General features: G+C 36.2%; 1 protein-coding gene across 6 annotated transcripts in view; it reads right to left on the reverse strand.

Moving 5' to 3' along the window:
- The window catches only part of LOC106081078 (uncharacterized), a 131,467-nt gene that overhangs the window by 18,503 nt on the left and 91,544 nt on the right, over positions 1-21,420 (reverse strand). Inside the window, exon 1 of one of the 6 annotated variants that reach the window (XM_059364311.1) lies at positions 14,313-14,440. The exons of the other annotated variants lie outside the window; for them this stretch is intronic. The gene's annotated coding sequence lies outside the window, so the exon portion shown is untranslated. Of the gene's footprint in view, positions 1-14,312; positions 14,441-21,420 lie in introns of those variants that run through there. 6 annotated transcript variants of the gene reach the window in all.

Here is a 21,420-nt window from a genome sequence, read left to right on the forward strand (position 1 = left end):
ATTGTTTATTATGGTTTTCAAGAATTTTTTTTTTTTTTTTTAATTTCACTTTTTCTTGCTCATATCAGTATAGTAGTTGGGAACAATAGGAATGCAGCTGACTTTTATAGTAGCATAATTTCTTGAATTTTAGATTTTAATAAGGTTTTTGGACGGATTTTGATTCATATCATATTTTAGATTTTCATACAATCGGATATTGTCCGGCTGCGGACCATAGGGTCATCTGTTTCTATTACAAATAGAAAAACAAAAAACCCTTTTTGAAAGTAAGCCAGAAAATGTGTTTCTGTTTTGTAATAGCATTTGACTGGTATGCTACATCGCGAATTTCGTTTGGAACCACCTAAACTCTTTATTAAGAGTTTTCTTGAACAAAATTTTTAATTTTTTTTTATATTTTCAAAGAACTGATTTAACCGATTTAATTTTATGGGAACGTTTAAAAAAATTTGTTCTTATTGTCTTTCTTATTCCATTCAAAATAAACTGAATTCCTACTGTCCACAACTACTAGAACACAAAACCAAAAATTTCGACGAAATATCTTATTCTGCATAATCAAGGACATTTTTTGAGCTCAGAAAAACGTTTTTAGGGATCAGAGGTATAGAGTTGTAATGCAACTTTTATTTTTGGGTTACCATAAAAGTGACGTACATTCCTACTGTCCCCTACTACTATATTGAAAGAAGTAAGCAAAAAACTAATTTCGTTACAAATTTTGTATTAAAATCATATTTACGCCATTTTGTTAAAAAAAAATATTATATAGCCATTTTCTGTGATATATTTTTTGTTGAAAAACTACAATTCCTACTACCTCTAACTACTATATTGTTGTGATAACAAAACCAAAAATTAAAACTAAATTTCTTATTCTGCACAATCAAGGGTGTTTTTTGAGCTCAGAAAAATGTTCTCAGGGATGAGAGGTATATTATTGGGTTGCCCAAAAAGTAATTGCGGATTTTTCATATAGTCGGCGTTGACAAATTTTTTCACAGCTTGTGACTCTGTAATTGCATTCTTTCTTCTGTCAGTTATCAGCTGTTACTTTTTGCTTGCTTTAGAAAAAAAGTGTAAAAAAGTATATTTGATTAAAGTTCATTCTAAGTTTTAATAAAAATGCATTTACTTTCTTTTAAAAAATCCGCAATTACTTTTTGGGCAACCCAATACTATATTGATGTGATAACAAAACCAAAAATTAAAACGAAATTTTTTATTCGGCACAATCAAGGGTGTTTTTTGAGCTCAGAAAAACGTTCTTAGGGATTAGAGGTATATTACAATAATGAGTCTTACCATAAAAGGAAGGTGCATTCCTACTGTCCTCAACTACAAAAAAAAATTATTTTTTTTTTATTTTTTCAAAAAAATGTTTAACGAATTTTATGGGAACGTTTAAAAAAGGTTGTTTTTATTCTTTGGAAAATTGAATTTTTATCATTTTTTTTTTTTGCTTTTAAAACCTGACTTTTTGCCAAGACTATTCCTCATAACAATTTGGCTTTATGATATGTTAACTGCACCATTAGACCGCTTCATAGATGAAGTGCTACATATTTCACTGAAGGTGTAGGTGTAGCTGTAGTTGTTTGCCTTAACCATTGATGTTGGTTTGATTGTGGGTGGACCTGTTCTGTTTCAACATTCAATTTGTGATGCTCTCTCTCTCTAGGTGAACTATAAAACCATAATAGTTCCTACATCCACTCACCTAAAGCATGGCTGTGACAACCTAAGGTTGATTGAATGTAAATCGGTGAATGGTGAATGATGAACATTCCTATACACCTTCTATTGTTGTTGAATAAGCATTTAAGCATCATCGTCCATTTAATATGCAAATTGCTCATGGTGGCTTATGCCGTGATCACTAATAATATATATAAAACGCCATCACTATCACCGCCACCAGCAAACGAGATAAAGCATAAATTTATGGCATAATAAAAAAAAAGCAAAAATTAATAACTATTGAATGACATAATCATCATAACCATATTTTTATCTAATCCCTGCAAAATAAACAAGAAAAAAAAAAAAGCTAGAAACAACGACTCAATGACTGACTGACTGACTAACTGACTAACTTAATGGTGATTGTGGAGTGAGGGGAATTTAAATGGTCATAATTATTGCCAAATGCGGTTTTGGAAAGTCTTGCTCTTTCAAAGTAAGAACCATCTTTATTAGGGGGAAAATCACTTTCTTTTTCATTGCATTTTCCTTATCTCATTGCAATGATAATGGCGTTGGCAACTCAAGCCTCATATATGCAATGTTTTTTTTTCTAGAGCAAAAACCATCGACAACTGCCACACATCCGGTCTTCTTCGGCCATTATCACAACAGCAAATGAATGTTTTTTGTTTTTCCTACAGCCCCTGAGTGTGCATTTCTACTTCGTTTACCCCTTGAGGGGAGAAGAGCAAGAACCTTTGCAATATTTTTGGAATTTTTTTTTTTCAAGAAGTATTTTATTTACTTTCATTTAGAGCTTAGCTAAATATTTGCCCATTAATGGGCTTTAAAGCAAATACGATAAGTGAGCATAGTCTTAGAATGAGAATTGGAAGAAAAGTAGGTCCCAGCAAAAGTTTAATATGAGTTTTTTGAATTAAAAAAAAAAAAAATCCTACTGTCCCCTACTACTATACTGTGAAAGGTAGAAAAACTAAAAATTAAATAAGAAATTGAAGGAAAACAGGTCACAAAAATATAAAAAAAAAATACTCTTAACTATTTAAAATTTTGAATTAAAAAAAATCCTACTGTCCCCTACTACTATACTGTTAAAGGTAGAAAAAATAAAAATTAAATAAGAAATTGAAGGAAAACAGGTCACAAAAATATAAAAAAAAAAATCAAAAACAATATACTCTTAACTATATAAATTTTTGAATTAAAAAATTCCTACTGTCCCCTACTACTATACTGTAAAAGGTAGAAAAACTAAAAATTAAATAAGAAATTTAAGGGAAAACAGGTCACAAAAATATAAAATAAAAAAATATACTCTTAACTATTTAAATTTTTGAATTAAAAAAAAATCCTACTGTCCCCTACTACTACACTGTAAAAGGTAGAAAAACTAAAAATTAAAAAAGAAATTGAAGGAAAACAGGACACAAAAATATAAAAAAATAAAAAAAAAAATATACTCTTAACTAGTTACCCTTTAAAAATCAAATAATGAATTCCTACTGTCCCCTACTACTATATTGATAAAAGTACAAAAGAAAAATGAAAACTATGACCAAATTTTTAAATTAAGTAAGAAATTGAAGGAAAAAAAATATTTATTAAAGTTTAATACATGGTGTTTAAATTTAAAATAACCCGAATTCCTACAGTCTCCAACTACTATATCGATGCGATTACAAAACCAAAAATTTAGATGAAATTTCTTATTCTGCACAAACGAGCATGTTTTTTGAGCTCAGAAAAACGTTCTCAGGGATCAGAGGTGTAAAGAATTATAATGCGTCCATTTTGGGTTACCATACATTGGGTTACCATTCCTACTGTCCCCAACTACTATACTGAAAGAAGAAGGATAACACAAATTTCGAAGAATTTTTTTGGTACTAACAGTGTATTTAGGCCATTTCATTTAATAAATGATATTTTATAGCCATTTTCTGTGACATGTATTTTTTTTTTCAAAACTCCAATTCCAACTGTCCCCAACTACTATATTGATGCGATCACAAAACCAAAAATATTGACAAAATTTCTTATTCCGCACAATAGAGGACGTTTTTTGAGCTCAGAAAGAAGTTTTCATGGAACAGAGATATAGAAATGTAATGGGTCTTTTATTTTGGTTTACCATAAAAGGTAGGTGCATTCCTACTGTCCCCAACTACTACATTGAAAGAAGGAGGAAAACACAAATTTCGATGAAAATTTTGTATTACAAGTATATTCAAGTCATTTTATTCAAAAAATAATGTTTTATAGCCATTTTGTGTGATATTTATCTTTTCTTTCAAAACTCCAATTCCTACTGTCTCCAACTACTATTTCGAAGAAAGAAGGAAAAAACAGATTTCGTTGAAAATTTTGTATTACAAGTATATTTAAGCCATTTTATTCAAAAAATAATGTTTAGTAGCCATTTTGTGTGATATTTATCTTTTCTTTCAAATCTCCAATTCCTACTGTCTCGAACTACTATATTTATGTGATCACAAAACCAAAAATTAAAAGGAAATTTCTTATTCTGCACAATCAAGGGCGTTGTTAGAGCCCAGAAAAACTTTCTCCGTGATTAGAGGTTTATTACAATAATGCGTCTTTTATTTTGGTTTACCATACAAGGAAGGTGCATTCCTACTGCCCCCAACTACTATTTTGAAGGGAGAAGGAAAAAAACAAATTTTGATAAAACCATTGCATCAAAAGCTTATTTACGCCTATTTTTTAAAAAAATAATTTTTTATATCCATTTTCTGTGACATAAAATTTTTTTAAAACTACAAATGAAATAAGCAGAAAATTCAAAATTACAATGAAATGTCTTATTTAATTACGATTTTTCTATTCACATAATTCCCTGGGAAATGACCATTTAAGAAATCTTTTCAGTAAACTTTAGTCAATTCAAAAAAAAACCTTCTCTATTATTAGGTTTACTCAATAGCATCAATGTTTTTTTATTTATGAATACAATAAAGTGTAGGTGAATTCCTACTGTCCGCAACTACTGTATCGAAATGAGCGAAACTTCAAATTCCTTTGTTTAAATCTTACTGCCCAATTTAGCCGAATTCATTTCTACATAAATTTCTAATCTACCCAACTACTCACAAATTCCTACTGTTCCCCACTACTATATAAAATTGAGCAGAAAATCTAATGTTTCGAAAAATGTTTAAGCAAAAAATTTCCCTTTTAGTAAACTATATTCCTGACCGTAGGCATATAGTTTACTACCATATTGAAATGAACTAAAATCCCAATTATTTTTCACATAAATTGCTACTGTTCCCAACTACTATATTGACATAGGCTAATCAGTCTCTACTTTACTCCCCTAGTATATCTTGTAGTTTTGCAAGTTTTCATTTTCAAACACCATTTCATTTAACTAAAATTTTTCTTGAGTGTGCTCTCCCTCTGGGGGCCTGCCTTTCAAAGTTTCCTGATCATTTTCCTAGAGGCTTTCTCTTTACCCCAATCCCCAACATTAGCATAACCAGGAAACTTTTGCAACTACCCCTCTATAATTTGGTATTTATATGCACACAGCAATTAACACTTGGTATGTGTCGGTATGTGAAAAGAGGCAAAGAACCCCCAAAAAAAGAGCTAGGTAGGTGTACATACATAAGTGTGTGCGTGTTTCCCTAAAAATCTCTTCGAAATGCTGAATGCACAATACCCAGTGTCTAATTGAATGAGAAGACAACACTTTATAGAGCTATTGAATCTAATGTAAATGTTGTTGCCTGCTAGCTAGCCAGCCAAACAACCAGTCAGCCAGTTGTTGGCCTGGCGCATAGCTCTGTGTTGTTGGTTGTTGTGCTACTATTATAACATTTGTTGGTTATTGTTGTTGTTACCGCTGTTTTGTTGGCGCTGCTATGGCTTGTGCAAAAACACAAAAAACAGGAGGGACCCGTTTCAATAAGAATCAACCACAAAATAATCGATGATGAGGTCATAACTAATAATAAAAATGACTTTTAAACATATACATGTAAACACTCACATACGCTCAGTCACACATTGAGAATGTTTTGAAGAGCCAAAGAAGCAGAGAATGTGAGAGAGGTATGCCTTGGAGCCCAAGAGAGAGTATTATAGTGGATAACAAAATATTAAATGTAAGGGCATGGGGGAAGGGGTAGGGGGGGGGGGTTCAGTCTCCCACAAATCTAGAGAGTATATGGGAGTATTAAAGAGAAGTATGAGTGCAGATATCAACGACCTAAGAAACCAATAACAACTCAATTGTGAAGAAGACCCACACTCTGCATTAATGGCAACGGGGATGACAAAAACAAATTGGGGGAAAACTACTAAGTGCAAGTGAAATGTTACTTGGGAATGAAATGAATTTTAATAAATTAACAAAAAGAATAAAAAAGAGGAAAAATTACAAAATAAAAATTATTTCTTAGTCATTCAAAGATTAGATTAGAGTATAGGTGAATGCCTACTGTCACCAACCACTTAATTTTTTATCCCAAAATTAAAACAAAATTTTTTCATGAACAAAAATTCATGAAATTTGTGTCCGTTATGGGTTTTTTGATTTTTTTTTTTTTCATAATGGATTTTATAAAAATCTAATTTAGAGATTATTGACGTTAAAATCAATTTTAAGAAAAATTAAAGTGAAGAAACTTAATAATGAATAAATCTACAGATATATTCGTTATTTACTTACTATATTATAATCACAATAAGGAGTTAATGAATTCCCTGTATTCATCTTCAATATACCATAGACAAAAAAAACCTAAATATTCAGTCGAAATTTGTTCTAAAAGGCGTATTCAAATGCAAATTTTTCCATATTCTACAAGTCCCTTGCAAATCTTTGTTGCCTGGCAGCCAGAAAAAGTGAAAAGGTAATTCCTAGTGACCCCAAAAAAATTCGAAATTTGTTAAGAAAAGTCTATTCATGTAGTTATTGCTGTCTGCATTAAAAAAATTTACACTCCCCAACTACTTTATTTTTATATAAGATAAATTCAACAATTTTTGACGAAATTTGGAAAAAAGTGAATTCCTGCTGTCCCCAACTACTATATTAAAAGGAAAAAGAAAAAACCAAAATTCGAAATTTGTTAAGAAAAGTCATTTCATGTAGTTATTGATGTCTGCATTAAAAAAATATACTCTCCCCGACTACTTTATTTTTTTTATATAAGATAAATTCAACAAGTAAAAGCATGCTAAGTTCGGCCGTGCCGAATCTTGTATACCCTCCACTATGGATCGCATTTCCCGGTATCTCTTTTTAGACCAAGAAAAGATAAAAGAAACATTTATGGGCTTCAGACCTTTTATCGGAAGATCGGTCTATAGGGCAGCTATATCTTAATTTAGTCCGATCTGAACCATATTTAGGTAAGATATCGGGATGCTTAAGATAACTCACTGATTCAAATCTCAGCGAAATCGGTTAAAAAATAAAGCTTTCATGTGCTTCAGAACCTTCATCGGCAGATTGTTCTATAGGGCAGCTATATCTTAATTTAGTCCGATCTGAACCGTATTTGGGTGAGATATCGGGAGGCTTAAGATAACTTAGCGAAATCGGTTAAAAAAATAAAGCTTTTATGGGCTTCAGACCCTTTATCGGGAGATCGGTCTATATGGCAGCAATATCTTAATATAGTCCAATCTGAACCATATATAGTTTGGATTTCAGGAGGCTCGAAACAAATCGCTGTTTCAAATTTCAGCGAAATCTGGTAATAAATAAAGCTTTTATGGGCATTAGACCCTTTGTCGGCATATCGGTTTATACGACAGCAATATCTAAATATAGACCGATCTGAACCATATTTGGGTCCCAACTCACTGCTACTCACTGTTTAAATATGCTTAGAATTTTACGACGATCCGAAATATATTTACTTTGTAGGGTGGGAAATTGATATTTTGATTCGTTGCAAACGGAATGACCCTATCCTACGGTGGTGGGTATAAAAAATAATCTTAAAACTTTTTCTTTTTTTCATATTTTCCACACAAGTCCCAAAATTTCATTTAAAGTACCTAAGTTCGATTTTACCATCCCTGGTAATTAGTAGTACGACCAAATTTGTTAAGAAAACAGCTGTTATTTCTTTATATCAATCAAAGAGCTTAATACCCATAAAGAGAATTAATTTGTTTAATACAGTGGCAAAAGAGGAAGAAAGAGAGACGAAAAGAGTGAGAGAGAGAGTTTGATAGCAATGCATTCAACATATGTTATTATTATAATATAGAAAATTGAGGAACAAAAGACCCTCCTTCTTAGGCGAGTGGGTGTGAGGCGTAGAGTATATGACCATACAGCATGATGAGCGGCAGTTTGATTTTCCTTGTGTTGCTTCTGTGTTTACACTACTACACATTTAGCTGTGGTTGGATGGTTGACGAGCACATATTGCTATATTACACGCATAAACAAAAAGAATACAACAAAAAAAATCATACTCGAGATATAATAAAAACACGCACTTGAGATTAAAACAAAACAAAGTCAAATGTATGGCCAAATTGGGGAGAATTGTTTTTGGATTGGCACCTTGGCGCACGTTCACACAATGTATAAACACACACATACATATGTAAAACCACCAACAATTGTTAGAGGGGATACACTGACACACGTGCTTTGCACTTCGAATTTAGAGATAAGAAACTAAACGAAATAAGAGCCTGGGAGATATGATGAGAAAAATGTTATAAAAGTACTGGTATAGAAAGAATTTATGAAAGAAAAATCATATGCCTATAGACCTATTTATTTTCTTAATTAAATCAGTAATTTGCATTCATGAATGGGTTTACTTTTGCCTTTGGTATACAAGAGGGAGCGCAGCATTTAAATACCCCAACATACCAACAAATGAAGTACGATTTGGTAATGTTTGACCTCCTCTAATGCTGGCGACAGTAGATAAGTTTCAATATCTACCACAAAATGAGCTTGAAAGCATACTGCTCACAATCGGTCATATTAATGAGCTGCATATAAAAACCAATTTTTGATAAAAGATTTTGTGGCAGCAATCACATGGTATTCTCCTCAAACAATTTGTTATTTCTATGACAGAGGGAGAGGTAAGGGAAACCATTCGCCTTAAAAGGCTATTGACAACCGTTGGAAAATCAAGCAGCATATAAACCATTGGCTGTATATTGCAGTTTTCGAAACTATTACCATATATGGTGTTGTAGTCTGGTGGACAATTTTCAGTATCATATCATTTTGGGAAGAAAGAAAAAGGCAACTTTTCTTTAAAACGGCTTTTGGTTAAAAACCTTTTGTTTAACATTGGCTATATACTGCAGTTTTTATACTACATATGGTATTGTGCTCTGACGGAAGACACTTCAAAAGTCCAATTCCTGTTGTCCGACCATTACTGGGAAGAGTGTAAAAGGCAAGTCTTGCCTTTTAAACCTGCGCAAGTCTTGCCTTTTCAACCTTTGGTATCACAATGGACAAAATCGTCTAAGTGAGTATGATGGCACTTAAACCTAACCTTACCTCGTGTACTAATCTGACAAAAGATGGCGGAAAAAGTGTCCGATCAATCCCCATAAAACTCCCACAAGCGGACATGTCGACCAAAAGAAAATGACTTTCAAATTTGGGTTGTCTTAAGATGGCCACTTTAGGAAGTTATGCGTTGGAAATAAAAAGTATTAAGGAGTAGAAACGTACACTCATAAAAAAAGTCTGCTGATAATAGCAAACACTGTTTGCTGACTGTTAATAGTTTATTTTGCTGCTATAACAGCAGTAAGTCTGCTGTCATCGGGTAATAAATGCAGCTTTTATGGGCTCAGTCCATTATCCGGCAGATCTGTCTATATATTAGCTATATCTAAATATAGTCCGATCTTAACCATATTTAAGTTTTATTTTGGGACGCTTAGAGTTACTCACTGTTTCAAATTTCAGCGAAATCGGGTAATAAAGGCAGCTTTTATGGGCCTTAGACCCTTGACCGGCAGATCGGTCTATATGGCAGCTATATCTAAATATGCAACGATCTGAACTATATTTGGGTCTGATGTAAGGAGGCTTAGAACTCACTTTTTCAAATTTCCGCGAAATCGGGTAATAAATGCAGCTTTTATGGACCCTAGACCGAGCCATATTTGGGCCGGCTGTCGGGAGTTTTAATACACCTCACTGTTTCAAATTTCAGCGAAATCGGGTAATAAATAAAGCTTAAATGGGCTTCAGACCCTTTATCGGCAGATCGATCGGTATAGCAGCTATATCCAAATATGGTCCAAATTTGGCCAGTTTAATAACTTAACCTAAGTGAACCAAAAAGACGTGTCTGTGCCAAGCTTCAGCTCAATATCTCAATGTTTGAAGGCTGCACAGTGATAACACCAGACGGACGGACAGACACACGGACATCGTTAAATCGTCTTAGAATTTTACGACGATCCGAAATATATATTCTTTGTAGGGTCGGAAATTGATTGATAATATACCCCCTTTCCTACGGTGGTGGGTATAAAAAATGAGGTATTTTTACCAATTTCACAGTGACAAGTATTTTGGGAATTTTCGATTTTGAAAAAATGTGGGTTGGGGTTGCCGTGATGAGTTGGCTGGTTATAAAAGGTGATGCATGTGACGAAACGGGATCAGTCGGCGAAGTAACTAGGTTCAACCAGCTGGTCAGGCGGTCATACAACATCAAGCCCACAGGAAGCCAGTGATTATACCCAACCAGTGGAAAAGTGAACCAAGTAAACTAGTGAGCAGTGACAGTGCCAACCTTGAGTTACCTTGTGTCTTTGATCCTTCTTACATGGTGGCGTACCCGTAACCGACGTAACTTTGATCCTTCCCGTGTCTCCGAGTCTTCTTACGACCCCTTAAGCATCGTAAGCTTAGATTTTTCTCGTGTCTCCTACCTTTCTTACGTGGTGGCGTATCTGTAAGCGACGTAACTTTGATCCTTCCCGTGTCTCCGAGTCTTCTTACGTAGTGACGTTCCCGTAAGCATCGTAAACTTAGATTTTTCTTGTGTCTTCGACCTTTCTTACGTGGTGATGTTCCCGTAAGCATCGTAAACTTTGATTTTTCTCGTGTCTCCGACCATTCTTACGTGGTGGCGTACCCGTTAGCGACGTAAATATAGATTCTTCTCATGCCTCCGACCATTTTTACGTGGTGGCGTTCCCGTAAGCATCGTAAACTTTGATTTTTCTCGTGTCTCCGAGCTTTATTACGTGGTGACGTTCCCGTAAGCATCGTAAACTTAGATTTTTCTCGTGTCTCCGACCATTCTTATGTGGTGACTTTCCCGTAAGCATCGTAAACTTTGATTTTTCTCGTGTCTCCGAGCTTTATTACGTGGTTGCGTACCCGTAAGCGACGTAACGTTGATTCTCCCAGTCTTCTTATGTGGTGACGTTTCCGTAAGCATCGTAAACTTAGATTTTTCTCGTGTATCCGAGCTTTATTACGTGGTTGCGTACCCGTAAGCGACGTAACGTTGATTCTCCCGTGTCTCCCAGTCTTCTAACGTGGTGGCGAACCCGTAAGCAACGTAAACTTTGATTCTTCTCGTTTCTCCAAGCCTTCTTACGTGGTGGCAAACCCGTAAGCGACGTAAACTTAGATTCTTCTCGCTTCTCCTAGCCTTCTTACGTGGTGGCGTACCCTTAAGCAACGTAAACTTAGATTTTTCTTGTGTCTCCGACCTTTCTTACGTGGTGACGTACCCCTAAGCAACGTAAACGTAGATTCTTATCGTTTCTCCGAGATTTCTTACGTGGTTGCGTACCCGTTAGCGACGTAAATATAGATTCTTCTCATGCCTCCGACCATTCTTACAGCTACGTTCCCGTAAGCATTGTAAACTTTGATTTTTCTCGTGTCTCCGAGCTTTATTACGTGGTTGCGTACTCGTAAGCGACGTAACGTTGATTCTCCCGTGTCTCCCAGTCTTCTTACGTGGTGACGTTCCCGTTAGCATCGTAAACTGCGATTTTTCTCGTTTCTCCGAGCCTTCTTACGTGGTGACGTTCCCGTTAGCATCGTAAACTTAGATTCTTCTCGTTTCTCCTAGCCTTCTTACGTGGTGGCAAACCAGTAGGCGACGTAAACTTAGATTCTTCTCGTTTCTCCAAGCCTTCTTACGTGGTGGCGTACCCTTAAGCAACATAAACTTAGATTTTTATTGTGTCTTCGACCCTTCTTACCTGGTGACTTCCCCGTAAGCACCCTACCATTGATGCTTCTCGTGCTGTGTCGTAACCTGGAGTAACATAGCAGGGACTCCGCCGTATTCTTGAGTTTCCTCGCGTGGTGACGTACCCATAAGGCTCTTAGCAACTGCTGTATTGCTTCGCGTTGCCCTAGACGAGACCACTTCACATACACGTGACCGACTAACCGTTTCTAACCCCACCGACTTGACGCCTCGAGCCCTACTCGCTACACACGCCCCGCCAACGTAGCCACCAGCCAACCAACCTGGACGAAGTGCCGTACCAGATCACGTCTACCAGCTGACAGTTCCTTCAGGGATCACCGAGTCAGACGCTCCATCTCTGCCCCCAACCAGACGAAGTGCCAGGTCACGTCGAAACACCCACGCCGAACCTACAGGCAACGTCCGGATCCATTATTACCTTATCCTTACGTCATTCTATCTCTAACCTCAATAAAACAGATTGTGAACCTAAATATTGGGTTGCCCAAAAAGTAATTGCGGATTTTTTAAAAGAAAGTAAATGCATTTTTAATAAAACTTAGAACTTTAATCAAATATACTTTTTTTACACTTTTTTTCTAAAGCAAGCTAAAAGTAACAGCTGATAACTGACAGAAGAAAGAATGCAATTACAGAGTCACAATCTGTGAACAAATTTATTAACGCCGACTATATGAAAAAACCCGCAATTACTTTTTGGGCAACCCAATACATAACCGTCTTTCTCTACTCTGGTCGCTGCAAATATAAATTTCTGAGACGAACCCTAACCCCCCCGAGTTATACCCCAGCACGCGAGGGGAAACCTGTCGCTTCAGTGGTTTCCCCCAAAATAAAATCCTGGTTACGTCCCTGGCTCCCATACATATGTTCGTCCGATTTGGACTTGTATTGCAATATTTGGTCATTTGTTAACCGATTCACACGAAATATGGCACAAAGGACTCCCTTTCGACTCCCGGTATTGCTATTGAATCGAATAGAAATCAGTTCAGATTTAGATATAGCTCTCATTTATTCGTTTTTCCGATTTTGAATAACACCCAATAATTAAGGAATTTGTTAACAGATCTCCAGAAAATTTGGCACGAAGGTTTCTCTTATAACTCTTCTGATGAATAATGAATTTTATAGAAATTTGTTCAGTTTTAGATATTGCTCCCATATATATGCATCTCCCGATTTGCACTTTTAAGGCCTTTGCCAACCCATTTATCAATAAATTTTCTTAAAAAAAAATCAAATGTAAGCAAATTTTAAATTTGACGACCTAGCCTGCATATCCTATGTGGTGTAGGGTATCAAAAAGCCGCCTTGGCCCTACTTTATTTGTTTTTTTTTTTTTTTTTTGTAAAAACCATAAAATTTTGCATTCCAATGTTGTTGAGGCTTTTTTTACGATGTTGTTCATATTAAAAACATGCACACACACACACACACACTAACACTTGGCACACTCATTTCGAACAAAAAAAACATTTCATATGCACATTCACAAGGTATGCAAAAAAATTGCAATGGCATTGTGCAAACAGGAAGTAGAAGTAAAATTCAGGACTTTCAGGAAGTATAGATTACATGCTTTTCTTTTTTGGAATATTTGTTTGGTTTTTTTTACATACCCTAAAGAACACCTTCTCTATGCAATACTGTTCTTGTTGTGTTCAAATTTGTTGTTAATTTCTAGGTAAACAAGGCAAAATAGGCCAGCGAACAACGACCGAGCCAATATAATTATGACATCAACCCAATTTATTTGGCCGTTTTTTCTTCTTTTTTTTTGTTTTCGTTGGTTTTGAGTTGTTGAAAATGGCTATTGATGGATTTATTTGTGTTTGAGTTTTAAGTGGTTTATTTCTATTGTTGTTGCTGTTTTTGTTGTTGCAAATTATTTGCTTATTTTGGTGGTATGATATCACGTTTACGCACTGAAAAATATTTTTGCGCAAAAACAAAAAAGGTTGTCACATACGAAGCGTCGCCACTCACTGCTAATGACACAATAACCATGGAATTTGGGACTAATGGTTTGTTGTCTAGTCGCCAGGCTGACCCAAGCGCTAGCCCACCCTATACTCCTGCTAACTCAGCAGCAAATCGAGTTGTTGGTCTCTAGGGCAGAGTAAAAAGCTTTTGGGTTGATGGTTGGTTGTTGTTCTTTAACTGCGGTTACCCCCCCACAAAAAAAAAAAAAAAAAAAACAAAGCGGAGCCGACAACCAACAAAAACTCTATAACCGAATGTTATCAATAAAATCGAACGTCTTTTTGTTGTTTTGTTGCTGCAGTCAACCTTAATCTAATCAATCAAATTTTGCACGATTTATGTTTGTTGTTTCCCAAAGATAAAGTCACCCATTTGACTCGTTCACTCACTCACTTAACTATATAAACCTCCACACACAATTTGTCAAAATATGGATTTTGAAACTTGTTTTCGATTATTTTTAAAGTTTTGAAATTTTATTTCAACACCCCGCAATACTCAAAAGAGAGCGCGCGCGCGACTTCTGCTCTATTCAACACCTGAATGCTGATTGTTGAGATTGGTTTTTTTGTTGTATTAACGAAACACCAGATAAAAACAACAAACAAAAGAACATGCATAACATGAATAAGCAACAACAACAACACCAGTGACCACAAACAACAGCAACAAGAACAACAACAACAAAGAAAAGATGCATTTGCATTGCCCCTTTAGTATGGTTTTTGTTTTTTTTTATTTTTTTCAATGAATACATTTTTGAGAGTCATGATTTTTTGCCTAGGATTTGTATGGCAGGGGGTGAAGGGTATTCATTCCACTGACGACTGCATGTCTTATAAATTAGCCAGTTTCGTGTAGTGAGTGACAAAAAAAAAACCAAAACCGAAACAAAACATCAACAACCACAACAACAGAAACGGAAATCTTGTAGTATATCGATTTTCAATGATTGTGAATTTATGAACAAAAAAAAAACAAAAACTCGAATCATCAACAAATGCCGCCCCCCAAAGGCCACAACAACAGAGAATGACATGAACAGTGGAGCAATTGTGAAGTTTGAGAGAAAGAAAAAGAAGTCATTGTGTAAAATTTCAGACTATATGAGTAAGAAATGCGTCCTTTAGGGGCTCAATAAGAGAAATAGGGAGATCGGTTTATATGGGAGCTGTATGAGGCTATAGACCGATTCGGCTGTCTAAGGTCATGGGAGAAGCCGTAGTACAAAAGTTCAGCCAAATAAGAAAAAAATTACGCCCTCTAGAGGCTCAAGAAGTCAAGATCCCAGATCGGTTTGTATGAGAGCTATATCAGGTTATGGATCGATTTGAACCATATTTGGCACAGTTGCAAGGAGTCATAACAAAACACGTCATGCAAAATTTCAGCCAAATCGGATGAAAATTGCGCCCTCTAGTGGCTCAAGAAGTCAAGATCCCACATCGGTTTATATGGCAGCAATATCAGGTTATGGATCGATTTGAACCATATTTGGCACAGTTGTTAGAAGCATAACAGAACACGTCATGCGAAATTTTGAGTCAAATCGGATGAGAATTGCGCCCTCTAGAGGCTCAAGAAGTCAAGATTCAAGATCGGTTTATATGACAGTTATATCAGGTTATGGATCGATTTCAACCATACTCAACATAGTTGTTGGAAGCGATAATAAAACACTTCGTGCAAAATTTCAGCCAAATCGGATAAGAATTGCGCCCTCTAGACGCTCAAGAAGTCAAGACCCCAGATAGGTTTACATGACAGCTATATCAGGTTATGGACCGATTTCAAACAAACTCAACGCAGTTCTTGGAAGCGATAATAAAACACTACATGCAAAATTTCAGCCAAATCGGACAAAAATTGCGACCTGTAAGGGATCAAGAAGTCAAAGCAAGCGATCGGTTTATGTGGGAGCTATATCAGGTTATAGACCGATGTGTGCCGTATTTGGCACAATTGTTGGAAGTCATAACAAAATACTACATGCAAAATTTTAGCCAAATCGGAACAAAATTGCGGCGTGTAAGGGCTCAAGAAGTCAAATCGAAAGATCGGTTAATATGGCAGCTATATCTAAATCTGAACCGATATGGCGCATTTGTAATCCCCAACGACCAACATCAATACTAAGTATCTGAGCAAAATTTCTAGCGGCTAGCTTTACGCGTTCGGCCGCTATCGTGATTTTGACAGACGGATGGACGGACATGGCTAGATCGAATCAGAACGTCGAGATGATCAAGAATGTATTGGGTTGCCCAAAAAGTAATTGCGGATTTTTCATATAGTCGCCGTTGACAAATTTTTTCACAGCTTGTGACTCTGTTATTGCATTCTTTCTTCTGTCAGTTATCAGCTGTTACTTTTAGCTTGCTGTAGAAAAAAGTGTAAAAAAAGTATATTTGATTAAAGTTCATTCTAAGTTTTGTTAAAAATGCATTTTCTTTCTTTTAAAAAATCCGCAATTACTTTTTGGGCAACCCAATATATACTTTATGGGAATGAATATCACTTTAATGAAAGGGTTTTATTGATTACAGAAAAGAAATTGCCAGACACACAGGCGGATCAGACACAAAAACAAACACACCATTAGTGAACGTTTCGGTGGTTGCTTCGGCTACCCTCATAGGCACTATCGTGTTTTTTCTGGGCCTCGCGTTTTGGGGTTCATAAAAATTGTATAAAAAAAAGTTAAAAACTTTAAACATTTTCTTTTTTTTTTTTAATTATTATACAACAAAATTTACAAAAAAATTTAGAAAATTTAGAAAAAGAAATTTTGGAGGAAACAAAATAAAAAAAAATTAAAAAGAAAAATAAAAAAATTCAAATTTTCTTATCTTTTTTTGTTTTTAAATAGTAATTCAAGAAAAACTAAAAACAAAATAAAGAAAAATTTTTAAAATTTTTTTCTTTTCCTTATCATTATCGATAATAAAATGAAATTAAAAAAAAAAAGAAAAAAACTAGAAGAAATCTAAAAACAAATAAAAACAAGTAAAAAGGTGTTAAGTTCGGCCAGGCCGAACTTTGGATACCCACCAACTCGGGTATATATGCCCCCATAGCAGCCATATCGAAATATAGTCCCATTTGGACCAAATTCGTCACGGATATTTAGTGGTATAATACGTACAAATCATTGTTCAATTTTGTAGAACAAAATATTGCTCTTTTTGGTAGCCATATCCAAATATAGATCGATTTGAATCATATAAGCCACGGAAGTCGAAAAGCTTAACATAAGTCACTGTGTCAAATTTCAGTGAAATCGGATTATAAATGCGCCTCTTGTGGGGCCAAAACTTTAAATCCGGAGATCGGTCTATATGTCAGCTATATCCAAATCTGGACCGATCTAGGCCATATTGCAGAAAGATGTTGAGGGGCATTACACAACTCACTGTCCCAAATTTCGGCGACATCGAACAATAAATGCGCCTTTTATGGGGCCAAGACCTTAAATTGAGACATCGGTCTATATGGCAGCTATATCCAAAACTGGACCGATCTGAGCCAAATTGGAGAAAGTTGTCGAGGAGTCTAACACAACTCACTGTCCCAAATTTCATCAAAATCGGATAATAAATGCGCCTTTTATGGGCCTAAAACCTTAAATCGAGAGATCGGTCTATATGGCAGCTATATCCAAATATAGACCGATCTGGACCAAATTGAAGAGAGATGTCGAAAAGCCTAACACAACTCACTGTCCCAAATTTCAGCGACATCGGACAATTATTGCGCCTTTTATGGGCCGTAGACCTTAAACCGAGAGATCGGTCTATATGGCAGCTATATCCAAAACTGGACCGATCTGAGCCAAATTGAAGAAAGTTGTCGAGGAGTCTAACACAACTCACTGTCCCAAATTTCATCACAATCGGATAATAAATGAGGCTTTTATTGGCCCAAGACCTTAAATCGAGATATCGGTCTATATGGCAGCTATATCCAAATCTGGACCGATCTGAGCCAAATTGGAGAAAATTGTCGAGGAGCTTAACACAACTCACTGTTCCAAATTTCTGCAAAATCGGATAATAAATGCGCCTTTTATAGGCCCAAAACCTTAAATCGAGATATCGGTCTATATGACAGCTATATCCAAATCTGGACCGATCTGAAACAAATTGGAGAAATATGTCGAGGAGTCTAACACAACTCACTGTCCCAAATTTCATCACAATCGGATAATAAATGGGGCTTTTATTGGCCCAAGACCTTAAATCGAGAGATCGGTTTATATGACAGCTATATCCAAATCTGAACCGATCGGGACCAAATTGTAGAAGGATGTCGATTGGTCCTACACTACTCACTGTCCCAAATTATAGCACAATTGGATAATAAATGTAGCTTTAATAGGCCTAAGACCCTAAATTGGCGGATCGGTTTATATGGGGGCTATATCAAGATATAGTCCGATATTGTCCATCTTCGAACTTAACCTGCCGATGGATAAAAAAAGAAGCTGTGCAAAGTTTTAACTCAATATCTCTATTTTTAAAGACTGTAGCGTGATTTTAACAGACAGACGGACGGACATGGCTAGATGGTCTTAGATTTTTACGCTGATCAAGAATATATTGGGTTGCCCAAAAAGTAATTGCGGATTTTTCATATAGTCGGCGTTGACAAATTTTTTCACAGCTTGTGACTCTGTAATTGCATTCTTTCTTCTGTCAGTTATCAGCTGTTACTTTTAGCTTGCTTTAGAAAAGAAGTTTTAAAAAAAGTATATTTGATTAAAGTTCATTCAAAGTTTTATTAAAAATGCATTTACTTTCTTTTAAAAATCCGCAATTACTTTTTGCGCAACCCAATATAGGGTCGGAAATGGATATATCGATGTGTTGCAAACGGAACTGCTGTTCCTCAATAGTATATTTCTTTGCCTTTCTCTTAGGTTCCTATGGACGCTCGTTTAGTAGGTTCCTGTGGAAATTTAAAATTTTTGTCATTGTCTTAAATTGCATGCGGGGGGTACCCTGTGGTCCTATAGACCTCCCCAGAGTATCAATAAAATCTCTATCGATACCTAGAAGACTTCTATGGCCTAATTTAAATGACTCGTCATGGATTTGGACAGTGGAGATTTACAATTTTTGCCATTGTCTTAAATTGCTTAAGGATTTTCCCTGTGGTCCTATTGACCTCCCCAGAGTATCAATAAAATCTCTATCGATACCTAGAAGACTTCTATAAGCAAATTTTGATGACTCGTCATAGGTTTAGGTAGGCCGAAGACCCAAGAGATCCCTATATTCGATTTGCAACATGACCCATGAGTAAGTATTGGTGTCATAAGAATCGCATATATGACCCAAACCATTTAGAGAAGGTAAAAGTGGCAGTTGTTTATCGGAGACCACCGTAGCGCAGAGGTTAGCATGTCCGCCTATGACGCTGAAAGCCTGGGTTCGAATCCTGGCGAGACCATTAGAAACAATTTTCAGCGGTGGTTTTCCTCTCCTAATGCTGGCAACATTTGTGAGGTACTATGCCATGTAAAACTTTTAAAGAGGTGTCGCACTGTGGCACGCCGTTCTGGCTCGGCTATAAAAAGGAGGCCCCTTATCATTGAAGTTAAACTTGAATCGAACTGCACTCATTGATATGTCAGAAGGTTGCCCCTGTTCCTTAGTGGGATGTCCATGGAAAAAATTTGCAATTTGCAGTCGTTTACAGACTTACCTAGACAATTTTAAGTTAATTGCCTACAGAGTAGGGCCTCTGGTGGGAATCGGATCCACGACCCTCCCCCCTCCGGTAATCCGAGCACATTACCTGCTAGGCTACCTGTGCGCCTCCTAGCCAATAAAAGCCCAAAGTATTCTTTGATTAACTTTCGATGCCTTCAAGGTGAGTTGTTCAATTTCTATGACTCCCTCTTGAACTTTCATTGATAGCTTTAGAATTTTTATCTATATCTGTAGGTTTCCCATTGGTTTCCTTCAAATGGTTATCTTAAGATTCTCCATTGGTTGCTATTCTTATAAGTACTCGACCCATAAAATGATCCAGTAGTTCCTGTAGCTGACTCAAGGTTTCCAAAATATAATCTAAGAGACCCATTGATAATTTATCATTTCCTCTATATATTACTCATGGGTAACAATTTGACTTGTTGCAGCCATATATACCATAATGGCCATATTCACCTTGATAAGTTAACGCACTGGTTCCTGTAGATAATGGATACTTCCGTTTAGGGTCTACCACTTATAATGAATGAAACCCATTTGTGACCAATCGATAACTATTGACGACTCAGGCTGCCCTATTTATGCCCAGTGGTTATGGACACTCATATTGCGGAAATGCACCTAAGCCGAATGAAAAAATGTATGCCAAGTATATTCTTATCACTACCACCAAGGTGGAGGAGGTGAAATATGATGGCTCGTATTAGGGTGCAACCTCCGATTCTGCTTATAAGGCTGTAACCGATATGCACGAAATTCGAAGCATTTGGTTTTCTCTACTCAACTGAGAAGTTTTTCTAATATCATCAAAAGCGGTTTAGATTTGGATACGGCTCCCATACATATGAATCACCCGATTTACACTTATGAGGCTGCGGAAACTAAAATTTGAACCGATCTGCAGAAAATGTTGGACTGAATGTTTCTCTTCTCCATCTAACACTTTAGTCTCCTTTTTATACCCACCACCGAAGGATGGGGGTATATTCATTTTTTCATTCCGTTTGCAACACATCGAAATATCCATTTCCGACCCTATAAAGTATATATATTCTTGATCAGCGTAAAAATCTAAGACGATCTAGCCATGTCCGTCCGTCTGTCTGTTGAAATCACGCTACAGTCTTTAAAAATAGAGATATTGAGCTGAAATTTTGCACAGATTCTTTTTTTGTCCATAAGCAGGTTAAGTTCGAAGATGGGCTATATCGGACTATATCTTGATATAGCCCCCATATAGACCGATCCGCCGATTTAGGGTCTTAGGCCCATAAAAGCCACATTTATTATCCGATTTTGTTGAAATTTGGGACAGTGAGTTGTGTTAGGCCCTTCGACATCCTTTGTCAATTTGGCTCAGATCGGTCCAGATTTGGATATAGCTGCCATATAGACCGATCCTCCGATTTAGGGTCTAAGGCCCATAAAAGCCACATTTATGGTCCGATTTCGCTGAAATTTGGGACAGTGAGTTGTCTTCGGCCCTTTGACATGTTTCTTTAATTTGGTCCAGATCGGTTCAGATTTGGATATAGCTGCCTATAGACCGATCCGCCGATTTAGGGTCTTAGGCCCATAAAAGCCACATTTATTATCCGATTTTGTTGACATTTGGGACAGTGAGTTGTGTTAGACCCTTCGACATCCTTTGCCAATTTGGCTCAGATCGGTCCAGATTTGGATATAGCTGCCATATAGACCGATCCTCCGATTTAGGGTCTAAGGCCCATAAAAGCCACATTTATAGTCCGATTTCGCTGAAATTTGGGACAGTGAGTTGTCTT

Source organism: Stomoxys calcitrans, chromosome 3, assembly GCF_963082655.1.
Source record: "Stomoxys calcitrans chromosome 3, idStoCalc2.1, whole genome shotgun sequence".
NCBI classification, from domain to species: domain Eukaryota; kingdom Metazoa; phylum Arthropoda; class Insecta; order Diptera; family Muscidae; genus Stomoxys; species Stomoxys calcitrans.